Genomic DNA, 16,245 nt, shown 5'->3' with positions numbered 1-16,245 from the left:
TCGATTAGTGCTTTCTTGAGGTGTACAAAATAGATGGGTTTCCCTGGAGCAAAATAAGTGGGCTTCCCTGGAGCATCTGATGGTATCTTAGCAAGGTAAGGCATAAAGGAAGAAAGGATACTCAGTGGATGCTGGGGCCTATAGTGTAGGTAGAGTTGATGCATCAAGTCTCCAAAGATTTGTGCAGAACCTAAGCACCTACTAGGTAGTTTAAGAATACACATTCTGAGCTAGATCACCTCAGTTTGAATGGTACGTGGTAGCTGTGCAACTTTGGGTAGGGTTACTTAACTTTTCTGAGCTTTAGTTTCCTTAACTGTAAAATACAGACAATAATAGCATAGGCCTCCCAGGACTGCTATAAAGGTTAATATGATAATACAAATTAATATTTGTATCTTGCTTAGGACAGGGCCTCACATACAGTAGGCACTAGGTGTTTATTATATGAACTCATACCTCAGATAATGGAGTTCCAATTGCTGCTGCTTCCCACCAACCTACCACAAATCTAGTGACATAAACAACCACTCTTTTATTATGCTCACAAATTCTGTGAATCAATACCACGGTGGTGGTCACAGCTTGCCTTTGCTCCACGATGTTAGTCAATGAGGAAGACTCAAGATGCTGGGAGGGACTCAGGTGGCTGGAGCGTCTTTGCTCACATGTCTGGGGCCAGACAGGGATAGCTTGAAGTTTGGGCTCAGCTGGAGCACCTACACACATGTCTTGGTCATAGCCCAGCTTTGTACATCCTGATAGCTGGGTTCTGGTTCTGTGGGTTCCAGCATGTGAAGACAGCTAGAAGGAAGGGAGGTAGCTTTTTGTAACCTAACCCCAGACATCACAGGGATTCACTCTCATTACATTGTACTGGTTGAAACTAGCCAGCTAAGAATTAGGGGCAGGTGAGATAGACTCCACCTTTTCATGGTACATAATTGGACCATGGATGGAGAGCCCCAACAGCCCCATTAGCTTTGGTAGACCCAAGTGCATTGCTCAAGTGGGCAGAACTGTCACCTGGGATTCTTCCAGAAGAGCAAAAGCCCCGGGTTGACTTTCATCACTCCCACTGGGTGGGCCTCACTGAACGGAATCTAAGAATCAGTGCCCCTTTCTGTAGGGATTGTGGTGCAGGACTTTCAAGTGACTTTCAAAGCCACAAAGACAGGATCAGAAACTTGTTCTCCATTTCCTACCTTCTAGCACAGTGGCTGGCATATCCCATCACCTGGATTTAGTGCTGAGTTGCGATTCTTATTTCACTGAGGTTGCCTCTGCTCCGTTGTTTTAATTACAGGCTGTTATTTCATTTAAAAAATCAGCGATAGGATTAAGGGTACTGTCATTTTAAAAGCCAGACTCCTGGCCTGAAAACTCGTCAGTGAATCAGAGGACAAATGTTCCCATTGTGCTGGTTAAAAATAGGAGCTATGGAAAAAGTGACAGAATGAGATGAATGCCATTAAAGTGTAATTACATTTACTGTAAATGTGAGCCTTGGGAAGAGTCTATTCTAGTCAGAGAAGCTGTACCAGATCCTGGAACGTGGAAAACCCAAGGCCTCTGCTGATAACTGCTTTTATGTTTTGAATTTTTATAGTGTGTATAGTTACAGATTGATCTTACTGTCCGTTAGCCTTGTTAGGGGTATTAGAAAGAACTACGTCACTTCAAAGGAAAGTAAGAACCATATAGTTCACCTTGAATCTCAGAATGTGGGTTTCCCATTGTTCTCACAGGTGATGTTTCTATGTATCTATATTTCATATATCTATCAATCTGTATGCCTATGTTTTTCTGTATGTCTATCTCCTGCCTCAGCAGTCAAGTGTAGTAGCTGGATTTGACATATTTGAAACATAGGGTTTAATTGTTTGTTTGCTTATGAAGATAGCTCCTGTTTTTCTGATTTTAAAACAATGTATTCTTGCCATGTAAAAATATTAAAAATATACAAAAAAGTAAACTATCATAAACACGTAGGTAAGTTTTAATGAACATCCTTTCTAGTCACAGTGTTTGGATTTAGAGCTGGTTCTGACATTTTTGTTGCTGTTGTTAAAGCTTACTCGGGACATATTTTAGTGATAAGATAGCATTACATCTTGATGTCTGGTGGCTAACTGGTATTCCATAGGGTCAGTATACCATAGCTGAAGTATTTAGTGATGACACTAGGTGTCATAATGAGCCAAGTATTATTTTGGTCCATAGCTAAAAATTATTCCTTCACGTAATTGAAAGACAAATGGTATCAAGTTTATATAAGCTTGATTGGAGAAGTAGAAGGGAAAAAATGGCTGAAGGAAACAGAGACTAAAAAGCAGGACTGGGTTCTCTTTCTCAGTCTCCTTCCCTAGCATCCTTCCTCCAGTAGGAGGAGGCATAAAGGAAGCCAGAGTGGCTTTAGGTAGTAACTTTCCAGGAATGTTGGCTGAAGCCAGAAATAATATTGGGACAATACCCTGAAACTTGGAACCCAAGTTAGCTTTAAAGAGAATGATAAACAGGATGATGTTACAATGTAGCTCAGGTAATAGGGTTTCCATTTCTCTCAGAAGCTGCTCTTCTTCACATTGGGTCCATGGCCATTGGAGCTTCAGTGTTCTTCATTTCTCCCTAGGATGGTGTAACATTAATGACAATACTGACTCTCTGTGGTGGTGAGCAGCACTTGATGCCTCTGGCCTAAAACCCCTCAAGAGTAGGTACTGACCAGCTTCTAAATGTCCCCTGCACTCACATGGTCCCTGGCACATAGCTGGCACTCAGAAGGCCTTTGCTGGAACAAAAGGAAATGCATTTAGGGTAATTATGCAGATTCTGTTGGGTCTGCAATGGAGACTAGTCACCACTAGGTGTCATAATGAGTCAAGCAAATTTTGGGCTCAAAGCTAAAAATTACGCTTTTCCTGTATTCATTCTTATGCATGCATGCATTTACTTTTTCAGCAACCATGTGTTGAGTGTTTACTGCATGCCATGCACTTTGTGGTATTGGAAATCATGCCATCACTGAGCTCCTGGACCTGGTTGGCAAGAAAACCACAGTAGGTGCTGAGACAGGGGTAGAAACCAAACCCTGTGAAGACACACAGCCTGATTTTGCTTGAGTAAGGTGAGTGGCTTCTGAGAGAGATGGCTTTGAAAATGAGTTTTGAAGGATAAGGACAGATAAGAAGTTCAATTCATTATTTCAAAAATACTTTCTTTTGGGGAATTCAGGGCAGAAGGGTGACCTCAAAGCTGGTCCAGGTTTTATTCTTGTTGAGGACTGAGCTTTTGAGCTTATCAGAAATTTTTGGCAGAGGTATGCTTTTAGTTCCTTTTTTACTGTCTAGATGTATGTTGCAGTTCAAAGTTAAGATTTCTAAGTTTTCACACTATCAGTAAGACTACATTGGGCCCTAATCATTATCAGGAAACAGTGAAAGTTGGTTGGTTTGGAGAGAGTTGTGTGGTCAGCCGGCTCAGGCTGGGACCTGGTGTCAGTACTGGGCTAGGCCAGGATCCCGGCCAGGGACCCGGTAACCTGCGGTGGGACTTATCTAAGGGCTTGGTCCTGCCAAAGATTGACACTGTGTTGGATGAAAACAGAAGGTGCTTGGTAACACTGAGGGCCTGGGGCTTAGGCCTAAACCCCAAAGCAGTTAAGTTCATTCCTGGGGACCCTGTGTCAGTGAGAGAGAGAAGTCTCCAGACCATCCCACCTTCCTTCAGGTGTATCTCAAGCCTGAGTGTCTGTGACAGGATATAGCTCAGTCTGCTGGTGAGACCCATCTACCTTTCCTAGATACAGGCTGACTCCTTTGTGATGTAGGGAGCCTGCTTATATTCCATTCCCAGCTCCTGAACCCCACACTGGGTTCCTGCAAGCAGAGCTTTTGGCCAGAGCCATGAGAGCTCCCAATCTAGATTGTTCCCAACAAGATGGTTGCCCAGGCTGTGTGTGAACCTTTTTGGTAACAAGGAACTTGCCAAGACAGCCCATTCTATTCAGTACACATGGTTCTTTTTTTAAGTTGTGGTAAGATACACATAACATAACATTTACTATTTTTTAAGTATACAGATCTGTGGATTAAGTACATTCACATTGTTGTGTAATCATCACCACGGTCCATCTCCAGAACTTTTGTCTTCCTAAATTGGAATTCCATGTTCATTAAACACTGCCTCCCATACCCCCTCCACCTAGCCCCTGGCAACCACCATTCTGCTTTGTGTCTTTATGGCGTGACTATTCTAGTATCTCAGGTAAGTAGAATCATACATGTTCTTTTGTACCTGGCTTATTTCACCTAGCATAAGTTTCATCCATATTGTAGTACGGGTCAGAATTTCTTGCTTTCTAAGACTGAATAATATTCCATGGTATATATAGACCACATTTTCTTTATCCATTCCTTTGTCAGTAGATACTTGGGTTGCTTTCACTTTTGGCTACTGGGAATAATGCTGTTATGAACATTGGTGTACAGATATCTGTTTGAGTCTCTGTTTTCAGTTCTTTTTTTTTAAGATTTTATTCATTTATTCATGAGAGACACAGAGAGGCAGAGATACAGGCAGAGGGAGAAGCAGACCCCTCGTGGGGAGCCTGACACAGGACTTGATCCAGGGACTCCAAGACCATGTGCTAAGCCTATGGCAGGTGCTCAACCACTGAGCCACCCAGGCATCCCTCTTTTCAGTTCTTTTGAATATATACCCAAAAGTGGAACTGCTGGGTTATATCATAATTATATATTTAATTTTAGGAGTAAATGCCATCCCATTTTCCACAGCGGCTGTACCATTTCACATTTCCCCCCAAGCAAGAAGCAAGGATTACATTTTCTTCACATCCTCACAACACTTGTTATTTTCAGTTGTGCAAATCGTTCTTTTAATTGAGCCCAGATCCAGTACCCTCCACCTTCTCCTACCATTGCTCCAGGTTGTGAGCTACCTAGGCTAAATCTGCTCTTCATGCTGTAAGAACGCCCATTCGTGTGTTACTGGAAAGTGCTCCAGATGGTCTGTGTTCCTGGAAGGTCCCTCAGGACTGGGGACAGATAGCTCGATGTAATCTGATCCTCACAGAGTGATGGAGGACTATAGCTTCCTTTGTCCTGGGCGTTTTGCTTATGTTTTTGCAACGTTTGCATTTGTTTTGCCAATAGCCTGGCACCTGCTGGCTCATATGGATCTGTATCAATTAAGATATCCAGGCCTTTTGAATAGGAGCAGTTGTTAGACCAGGTAACTCCCAAACCCACCTCATAAAATTTGATTCCTTGTACTTTATGAAGCAATTCTGACATGCACAGAGGTACATAGGTAACGAGTGTTACATTTGTGTAAACTTTGAGGCATGGTAATCAAATGAATGCTCGTGAAATTGCCATCAATACAAGAACTATAATATTACCAATACATTTGAAACTACTGTGTGCTTCTTCCCTGTCCTATATCCATTTCACTCTCAGAAGTAGCCTCTCTGAGTATTTTTTTTCATTATTTTGCTCATTTAAAAGTAGCTGATCTATGTCTATATGTATCATTTAACAATATATCATACTGTTTTACTGGTTTTTAAGCTTTGTAAATATGTTGTCTATTGCAACTTCTTTTCCCACTCAAGTTTATGTTTCTGAGGTTCAGCCATGTAATTGTGTGTGGTTAGAATTCACTCATTTTTATTGCAGTGTCCTATTCATTTGTATGTTTCTACCACATTTTGCTTACTTATCCTATTTTATCAATGAGCATGTAGGTTATTTCCAGTTTGCAGCTGTTGCAAACAGTGCTGCAGCTAGGTACCTATCTATTTCTCCGCAACTCCAAATCCACGCATCTCTGCCTTGCTTTGAGATGCTGGAGCTGGACCCTGTAAACATTTTCTTGTTGTTGTTAGATTTGTCAGTAGACGGTTCTGGAAATACATTGGAGAAGGAAGAGGCTCTTACTTTTGTTGCAGGTGCTTTCTCCTTTCTAGCCCCTATGGCATAGTTGCCAGTGGCGTGTGTGACACCCTGGGGCTCTTACCTTCCACCAAGATATGCTCACACCCTGGGAGGCATCCTGCTTTCCAGCCTTGGCCCAGGCTGTGTACTAGAAGTGGCTCAGAAAACCCCATGAACACCATCTCCCTGAGGTCTGAGACCCAGCCAAGTTGGCTCCTTGCTTGGAGTTCTCGCTTAGCCCTACAGTATTCTTTAGAGCTCTTTTATCCCTTCTCAGTAGTAAATCTCTTGTTACTAGTTAATACACTTCTATGTTGCACTTTTCCTGTTCAAATTACTGATGTGCTTTCTGTCTCCTGTTTGTACCCTGAGTGATAGAATTCGCACATGGATTCTTTGGTGCCTGAGGACTAAGGGAGGGAGACCGTAGCTGGTGATGGTGGATGTGGGGTCCCAGTGTACATGGTGTCAGACTGGCTCATCTCACTGCCTCTGTGCCCTTGGAGCTGGTAGCTGGTACCATCAGGCTGGCTTTGAGCTTCAGCCTCAAGAAATACAGGCTTATTGTTGGTTTTAAACCTCAATCGCTACTATAAAATCATCCTCCAAAAATGATTGTTTTGAATTTCCAACTTTTACAAATACCCTCATCTGTTGCTAATATATGAGATTCACAACTCACTGAATTGTTGTGGTCAGTCGGTAGAATTCTGGAAGCATTAGCCTGGGTGGCCCAGCCATGCTCAGTTTTCATCATCATTTGAACAATACTCTACTCAGTCTCACTGCCTGCCACAGTCGAGAGAGGAGAGGATTTCCAAATAGTCTTTTCTTGTAGGAAACCCAGGGAAATGATCTCTTGGACAGAAATCTCCTCTCACTTTGCTTGGGGTTAGGAGCTCTGATGTCACCAGCTGCTCTTGAAAACTTTTTTCATCCAAATATTTGTTCCTTGTCAGCATAAGTACCCAGACAGCTTACATATAGCCCAAAATCCTTTTAGAAATTAGCTCCAGCACCCAGGCTCTGATGTCTGACAGATCTGAATTTGTATCTTAGCTTTGCCCTTTCTACCTGAACTGGTTGCTTTGCTTTCTGAGTCCTCATTTCCCTAGAGCAGAGATAATAACAGGGCCAACTTTCTAGATAAGGATGTGGATACAAGACAATGAATGTAAAATGCTTGTGGGGCATTGTGTCTGGTTTGACTATGGAGGTGTGGGGTGGGTGGGTAGGTGTTGAGTGCCCAGTGTCCAGCATCCAGGAACGGAATTTGACTAGTTGGGAAAACAGGCTTTTTTTTTTTTTTTTCCAAGTTATCTTTTATTTATACAAAAAGGGCATATTTAGCAAAAGACACTGAAAAAAAAGTCTCTATGGCCCAGGAGACAAGGCAGGGAGGTGACAGGCCTAGGGAGGCCTTGCTAGGGGAGGAGTCTGGGAAAGGTGGTGACAAATCCTGGGTAAGTGCTGAGTGGTGGGGGCCACAGAAAGGAGCAAGCTCCAGTTGGATCAACACTGTTGGCAGGTCATGGGTGGGACTCACAGTGACCTCAATGCTAACTCTTGAAAGAGTCCCAGTCAAATGCTGTTGGCTGGAGTGAGAGCTGCCCCTTGGTTCCTGGAGGGCACCCACCAAGGGACACAGGACAGGAAGCCCAGGTTGGGAAGTGCAACTCGAGGTGAAGGCCAGGCAGAAGCAGGTGCTCTGCAGTGGCCAGGAAAGGCGCCAGGTATAGTTCTGTCAGTGAATTATTTTTTCATTAACATTTTCATTGAAAAAAAGAAAGAAAAACTTTTCAACCTAGGCACATGTCTAGATTTGTTCAAAGTGGACAGTAAGGGCATTTTATTGTTCATTCTGCTTTTCCATATGTTTGTAAGATTTTGCAATAATAGAATACAAAGTTATCTGCCCAATGTCCACAATAGCCAAACTGTGGAAGGAGCCTCGGTGTCCATCAAAAGATGAATGGATAAAAAAGATGTGGTTTATGTATACAATGGAATATTACTCAGCCATTAGAAACGACAAATACCCACCATTTGCTTCAACGTGGGTGGAACTGGAGGGTATTATGCTGAGTGAAGTAAGTCAATTGGAGAAGGACAAACAGTGTATGTTCTCATTCATTTGGGGAATATAAATAATAGTGAAAGGGAATATAAGGGAACGGAGAAGAAATGTGTGGGAAATATCAGAAAGGGAGACAGAACATGAAGACTCCTAACTCTGGGTAATGAACTAGGGGTGGTGGAAGGGGAAGAGGGTGGGGGGTGGGGTGAATGGGTGACAGGCACTGAGGGGGACACTTGACGGGATGAGCACTGGGTGTTATTCTGTATGTTGGTAAATTGAACACCAATAAAAAATTAATTTATTAAAAAAAAACAAAGTTATCTGCCAAATAAAAGAAAGATTCTTTTGAAAATTTGTTAGTCATTTTCATCTTTCATGATAAATTCAATGAAACTGAATTTGTTAGTCATTTTCATTTTTTCATGATAAATTCAGTGAAACTGAATTTAATGCTTTTGCTTTTTAAAAAGCTATGTATTAAAATGCCATTTTACATGATTATTTCCAGAAATCTATTCTTCTGCATGTAGGTTTGGGTAACCTCTGGTATAACATTCACACACACACACACACACACACACACACACACACTTTTTTTTGTATATTTTTTATTGGAGTTTGATTGCCAACATATAGTATAACACCCAGTGTTCATCCCGTCAAGTGCCCCCCTCAGTGCCCATCACCCAGTCACCCCAACCCCCCACCCCCACCCACCTCCCCTTCTACCACCCCTTGTTCATTTCCCAGAGTTAGGAGTCTCTCTTGTTCTGTCATCCTCACTGATATTTTCACTCATTTTCTCTCCTTTCTCCTTTATTCCCTTTCACTATTTTTTATATTCCCCAAATGAATGAGTCCATATAATGTTTGTCCTTCTCCGATTGACTTACTTCACTCAGCCTAATACCCTCCAGGTCCATCCACGTTGAACCAAATGGTGGGCATTTGTCATTTCTAATGGCTGAGTAATATTCCGTTGTATACATAAACCACATCTTCTTTATCCATTCATCTTTCGATGGACACCGAGGCTCCTTCCACAGTTTGGCTATTGTGGAGATTGCTGCTACAAACATTGGGGTGCAGGTGTCCCGGTGTTTCACTGCATCTCTATCTTTGGGGGTAAATCCCCAGCAGTGCAATTGCTGGGTCGTAGGGTAGCTCTATGTTTAACTCTTTGAGGAACCTCCACACAGTTTTCCAGAGTGGCTGCACCAGTTCACATTCCCACCAACAGTGCAAGAGGGTTCCCCTTTCTCCACATCCTCTCCAACATTTGTTGTTTCCTGTCTTGTTAATTTTCCCCATTCTCACTGGTGTGAGTGGTATCCCATTGTGGTTTTGATTTGTATTTCCCTGATGACCAGTGATGCAGAGCATTTTCTCATGTGCTTGTTGGCCATGTCTATGTCTTCTTTGGTGAAATTTCTGTTCATGTCTTTTGCCCATTTCATGATTGGATTGTTTGTTTCTTTGCTGTTGAGTTTAATAAGTTCTTTTTTTTATCTTTTTATTTATTTTTATTTTTTTTAGGGTGGAAAACATGTCTTCTTATTTTGGCATTCTTTTTTTTAATTAATGAATTAATTATTTTAAATAATAAATGTATTTTTTATTGGTGTTCAATTTGCCAACATACAGAATAACACCCAGTGCTCATCCTGTCAAGTGCTCCCCTCAGTGCCTGTCACCCACTCACCCCCACCCCCCGTCCTCCTCCCCTTCCACCATCCCTAGTTCGTTTCCCAGAGTTAGGAGTCTTCATGTTCTGTCTCCCTTTCTGATATTTCCTACCCATTTCTTCTCCCTTCCCTTCTATTCCCTTTCACTATTATTTATGAATGAGACCATATAATGTTTGTCCTTCTCTGATTGACTTATTTCACTCAGCATAATACCCTCCAGTTCCATCCACGTTGAAGCAAATGGTGGGTATTTGTCATTTCTAATGGCTGAGTAATATTCCATTGTATACATAAACCACATCTTCTTTATCCATTCATCTTTTGATGGACACTGAGGCTCCTTCCACAGTTTGGCTATTGTGGACATTGCTGTAATAAGTTCTTTACAGATCTTGGATACTAGCCCTTTATCGGATATGTCATTTGCTAATACCTTCTCCCATTCTGTAGGTTGCCTTTTAGTTTTTTTGACTGTTTCTTTTGCTGTGCAGAAGCTTTTTATCTTGATTAAGTCCCAATAATTCATTTTTGTTTTTGTTTCCCTTCATAGATGTATCTTGCAAGAAGTTGCTGTAGCCAAGTTCAAAAAGGGTGTCGCCCATGTTGTCCTCTAGGATTTTGATGGAATCTTGTCTCACATTTAGATCTTTCATCCATTTTGAGTTTATCTTTGTGTATGGTGTAAGAGAATGGTCTAGTTTCATTCTTCTGCACGTGGCTGTCCAATTTTCCCAGCCCCATTTACTGAAGAGACTGTTCTTTTTCCAGTGGATAGTCTTTCCTGCTTTGTCAAATATTAGTTGAACATAGAGTTGAGGGCCCATTTCTGGGTTCTCTATTCTGTTCCATTGATCTATGTGTCTGTTTTTGTGCCAGTACCATACTGTCTTGATGATCACAGCTTTGTAGTACAACATGAAATCTGGCATTGTGATGCCCCCAGATATGGTTTTCTTTTTTAAAATTCCCCTGGCTATTTGGGGTCTTTTCTGATTCCACACAAATCTTAAGATGATTTGTTCCAACACTCTGAAGAAAGTCCATGGTATTTTGATAGGGATTGCATTGAATGTGTACATTGCCCTGGGTAGCATTGACATTTTCACAATATTAATTCTTCCAATCCATGAGCATGGAATAGTTTTCCATCTCTTTGTGTCTTCCTCAATTTCTTTCAGAAGTGTTCTATAGTTTTTAGGGTATAGATCCTTTACCTCTTTGGTTAGGTTTATTCCTAGGTATCTTATGCTTTTGGGTGCAATTGTAAATGGAATTGACTCCTTAATTTCTCTTTCTTCAGTTTCATTGTTAGTGTATAGAAATGCCACTGATTTTTGGGCATTGATTTTGTATCTTGCCACACTGCCAAATTGCTCTATGAGTTCTAGCAATCTTGGGGTGGAGTCTTTTGGGTTTTCTATGTACAGCATCATGTCATTTGAAAAGAGGGAGAGTTTGACTTCTTTGCCAGTTTGAATGCCTTTTGTTTCTTTTATTGTCTGATTGCTGAGGATAGGACTTCTAGGACTATGTTGAATAGCAGTGGTGAGAGTGGACATTCCTGTCGTGTTCCTGGTCTTAGGGGAAAGGCTCCCAGGGTTTCCCCATTGAGAATGATATTTTCTGTTGGCTTTTCGTAGATGGCTTTTAAGATACAGAGGAATGTTCCCTATCCCTACACTCTGAAGAGTTTTGATCAGGAATGGATGCTGTATTTTGTCAAATGCTTTCTCTGCATCTATTGAGAGGATCATATGGTTCTTGTTTTTTCTCTTGCTGATATGATCAATCACATTGATTGCTTTACAAGTGTTGAACCAACCTTGCATCCCGGGGATAAATCCCACTTGGTCATGGTGAATAATCTTCTTAATGTATTTTTGGATCCTGTTGACTAGTATCTTGTTGAGAATTTTTCCATCTGTGATCATCAGGGATATTGATCTATAATTCTCCTTTTTGGTGGGGTCTTTGTCTGGTTTTGGAATTAAGGTGATGCTGGCCTCATAAAATGAGTTTGGAAGTATTCCATCCCTTTCTATCTTTTGGAACAGCTTTAGTAGAATAGGTATTGTTTTTCTTCTTTAAACGTTTGATAGAATTACCCTGGGAAGCCATCTCGCCCTGGACTTTTGACACACACACAATTTTTAAGTTTTTTTTAGGTGGTGGGCTGTGGGGTAATTGCACTTTTCTATTTTTTTCCTATTTTTTGAATAGTTTTACAGAAATAAGGTGAAATTTAGTAAATACATAGAAGTAGAAGTCAAAAAAAGCCTTTTCTTGTGGAGGCCAAGGCAGCTGGACTAGCAGAGTTTGAGAGACCTTGGAGTCCGTGGACAGGAGATTCTTGGGTAGGTGATTTGGAGGTGGCCATGAGGAGCAGGGACATTAGGCAGTGGCTTTGAGGACGTCAGGATCACCCACCATGTGTTTCCCTGGACCAATTCTCAAGTGCATTTTCTGCACTTAAAGCCCACAGCCTCGTGGTGCTGTCACACAGGGAAGTGGCCGGTGAGGGTGTGATCTACCAGGGAACTGTGCCGGCCCCCTCTGTGGGCATGTTTCCTCTTATAGCCACTCGCCCTGTAGAAGACGGGGGCAGTGGAGAGCTTCAGAGAAGCTTGGGAAATGGCAAGAGCAGGGAGCAGCATCACAAGAGGCTTCTACTTGCCTCCTTTCCTAACAAATCTTGATATACTGTGTCTTTTTTTTCACACGGGTTGCTTGTGCTTAACTTGGTAGTCACCTGTAAACTTAATCTATTTAACAACAGTGTCCTATACTTATTTGGTGCCTTGACCATCTGAAAGCACCTTCATGGCTGACACTACATTTAACACAGCATCCATACGACCCTGCAATATACCCCATCTTGCAAGAGAGGAATTAAATTTCAGAAAGATTAAGCATTCCACGGAGTTGAGCAGAAGCAAGTCTAGAGCATAAATTACTTGACTCAAACAAATGGCAAAATGTTTCTCATGTTGAATCTAATCCTTTAAATCTTTTCTTTGCTCTGTTTCCTTTGCTTGGAATATTCCTCTCCCAGTTGTCTGCTAAGTTCTGCTCACAGCCCAACTCTTTTAGGCCAGTCTCTTCTCTCCCATCTCTCATGGGTTTAGGAATCTGATGAACCAGCTTGTGAATGTGGGTTCTGCCCCTTAACTGTGGAGGTTGCCTGATTTCTCCAAGCTTCCATCTCCCTTGATGGAAAAGGGGAGTGATAAGCTGACCTGGGGATGGGTTATGTTCAACAGAGTAGGGTGGTCAGGTGGTGTGCTGTCTGGCCCCTATCAATCAGAACCTGCTGGGAGGTTTGGGAAGGCAACGTCAGCTCAAACCTGTCCCTGCACAGAGAATTAAACCACAGGTGTGCGCACCAAGAGGGCCTGGGACTCTTCATCCCTCTCTGAACTGCTAGGTCTTCATCTGCCACTTGGTGTTGAAATCTCTTTGTCATTGTCTCTCAAGCAGGTAACAAATGCCTGGATGTGAGGGGCTCTGGCTTTTCCCTCTCTGCTTCCTTGGAGCTTGGGAAAGTGATTTCACATGGTAGAGTATGGTTGTCAAGCACTAGGCTTTGTTTGTTTCTTATTCTCTCTCCTAAGTTCACAAATAAGCAGTAAACTCTCTGAGTCCTTAGAACCGAACTTGGAGCCAAGGCCACAATAAAACCTATTCAAGCGTCCAAGAGCCTTTCTTCCCTTATGCTGTTGAAGCAGAACAAAGCTTTATCCTATGCGCTCTACCGACCTTAGTATCACATCTGTCTAAATGCTGAAGTGTTTTCCAGCACCAGCTGGTTTGCTGACTCCCCTTTCCATGGCAACCTCTCTGCCCATCGCTGGCATGGGGGGCTTTATTACTCCTGCCTACCATCATGGACTGGTTACTCTGCATGTGGAATGAGGTGGGCAGCCCACCCCTGTGTGTGACACCTGCACCCCAAGGAAGAGAACCCAGGCTGAGGCTCACCAAGTCTTGGGGTCTTGCTTGGACAGGAATACAGGCTCATGAGTCTGGACAAAGGGTCTGGGGGATGCTCCTGTCAGCTTCATACAAGCTCCTGGAAGACGGAAACACTCAATGGGTTAGGAAAGGTGGCAAAGGGGAGGGCTTTGCCCACTCTCTAGGCATTTAGGAGTCCCTCTCTGGGCCAGCAAGGACTACAGGAAAGAGTGCTAGGGGTGGAGAGAGCCAGGGCCACCCCACCAGGCAAAGGGAGGGTCTGGCTGAAGCTGAGAGCAGTTGAGACTGCTCTCTCTGTTGGACTAGCTAGTTAGAAAAAGTGCAAGGCTGGTTAGGGGAGGAACTTTTCACCCCAGCCAGGAAGCTCTGAGTACACCATGCCATGAATGGGAGGACTCAGATATAGGTGTGAGAGCCAGTGAGTGCCCATGGCCTAGGCTCTCTGGATCCATGAGTTCCTAGACTTGCCATATACTAACACTGCAGGCCGCTGAGGAAATCAGTAGAACAGTCTAACTTCTAACAGTTGAGGACAGAGTTTCAGAAAGGGACTTGCCCAAGGTCACACAAGGCTAGCCAGTAATCACATCTCCTTGCCTTCCCATCTGCTCCCTTTCTTGCCTCCCACCTCCCCCCACCCTGCCCCCTTTCCCCTTTCTCACCCACCCTCCTCATGTTCCATTGCTTCTGTGGGTACTGAGCTGAGAGCCCAGTACTTTAGCCTGGGAACAGATAGCTGCAGAGAGCAGGCAGTAGGTGTGGGAGCTGAGGCCTGAGGTGCTGGGGCCAGGTATAGCCAGGTAGAGGGAGGGACTGCTGTCCTGTGGGCAGTAGCCTGCTGCTGTTTCCCAGTGGTCCTCAGAATCACAGACTTTGTCAAGGGGTTTCAGGAAGGCATTTTGGACAAAGTCTTCACAACATGGTAAAAAGCCAGCAACTCCTAGAGCATCCATTGGAGTATCCATTCTGGTTGCCTCTGGCAATAACAGGAACAGGTAGGCTTATCTAAACCACAGCCTTCCTTCACTTGAGGAAACTGCTTATCTCTGGCTTAGACTGCCAGGTTTCCACATGCCCACCAAAGCCTATCTAGGTGCTTCTCAAAATCAACACACTCCAGACCCAGCCACCCAACCTCCTCTCTGTGCCATTCCCAGGAGATCCACATCTTCCTGATAACCCAGGGGGTTTGAGCCACCTCACTCATCTCTGAGTTTAGAGATCTCACTTCATTGTCTCACGTTTGCTCGGTTCCTCTCTATCCCAGTGCCTCCACATTCATTCAGATTCACATCCTTCTGTCTTGGATTACTTCCATTTCCTTAAATGCCTCCTGCTTCCAGTTTTGTCTCCTTGCAATCAATCTCCGTAGCCAGAGGGTGAGTGTTTTGACACACAATCCCCATTATGTTGCTCTTACTCTCTGGCCTCCCCACACCTTTCCTCTCTGGGCTCCAGGGGCGCTTCTCTGGAAAACAGTCCTGCCTCTGCAGCTGGACCCACCTGACCATGGCATGACTCACTATGTGTGTCACACTGCTTTGTCATCGCCTGTTTGTTCCATGTCCCTTCCCATCAGGGAGGGCCTAGAAGGCAGAGGCAGGTCCTTGTCATCTTTGTGTCTGACTTGGAGTAGATGCTCAACAGTTTCAACCAGAGGAGTGATGGAGCCAGGATGAGGACCTGGAGGAAGGCCTGTTCTTGGAGGCTGGGGCAGTGTGTGAAGCCAGGCATCTTCCACTGGGTCCCATGGGCTTCTTTCTCACTTGATATGGGTAGTGTGGCTCCCTCTAAACATCTTCCCTGACAGATGCAGGCTCTCTGGCCACTGTTTCAGGCACACATTTTTTTTTTTCCTCTCGGGTGCATGGAAGGAAGGAAGGAGAGAAGGAAAAAGGAAGAGAGAAAAAAGAAAGGATTGAATGATTGAAAGAAGGAAGGAAAAAGGCATTTCTGTGCTCTGGCTTTCTAGTTTCCTAGCCTTCTTGTAGTCAGAAGATGTCAGGTGTTTAGGCCACATAGGGCTTTCAGGTGCCCTGAGTACTTTTGCCTTTGTGGGCTCTCTCCTATATAGAAGAAGTATTAAAAATTATATGTTATGACTGCATTATATGAAGGTAAATATAATCCAGGCTGGATTAATTATCTTATATTCATTATCATTGTACTCACTTTTTTTCTGACTTTAAATTAAAATTAAAATATTTCTGTGAGCTCCTCACAGGACTGTAGGCCCTAGACACCAAATTTCTTGTGCTGGTGGATGTGTCACTGCCCTGTTGGTTTTGGTATGGGGTAGTGTCTGAGCACCTTCAGAGTAACATGCCTCTTCACTGAGGGGTCCCCCTCCCTGGGAAGTGGAGTGGCAGACAGGAGCCCTCACACAGTTCTGAACATAGAGTCAGAGAAAGCAAGGTGGGATGTGTGCACCTAACTGCTGTATATCCAGAAGCATGGAAACAAGCAGATGCCATGAGACCAGCTAGTGACTTGCTCACCATGTGTACACACTCCTGACCTCTGCTGGGAGAGTGGTCACCCAGGTCTC

At 43.5% G+C, this 16,245-nt stretch overlaps 2 long non-coding RNA genes across 2 annotated transcripts in view; one reads left to right on the top strand and one right to left on the bottom strand.

Moving 5' to 3' along the window:
* Positions 1 to 548: 548 nt before the first annotated feature.
* On the bottom strand, positions 549 to 15,163 carry LOC118350004 (uncharacterized). Its single transcript, XR_004802932.2, has 3 exons — positions 14,939 to 15,163; positions 13,704 to 13,794; positions 549 to 804 (listed from the first exon to the last, which is right to left on the bottom strand). It is a non-coding gene; the product is annotated as an uncharacterized LOC118350004 (long non-coding RNA).
* The window catches only part of LOC112670254 (uncharacterized), a 121,331-nt gene continuing 108,052 nt past the window's right edge, over positions 2,967 to 16,245 (top strand). Inside the window, exon 1 of the long non-coding RNA XR_004802930.2 lies at positions 2,967 to 3,127. This is a non-coding gene — a long non-coding RNA (uncharacterized LOC112670254). The remainder of the gene's footprint in view (positions 3,128 to 16,245) is intronic.

The sequence above is a fragment of the Canis lupus genome, chromosome 10 (genome assembly GCF_003254725.2).
Source record: "Canis lupus dingo isolate Sandy chromosome 10, ASM325472v2, whole genome shotgun sequence".
In the NCBI taxonomy this organism is placed as follows: Eukaryota; Metazoa; Chordata; class Mammalia; order Carnivora; family Canidae; genus Canis; species Canis lupus.
Note: the sequence above shows the minus strand (reverse complement) of the source record. Positions and strands in the feature narration are given on the sequence as shown.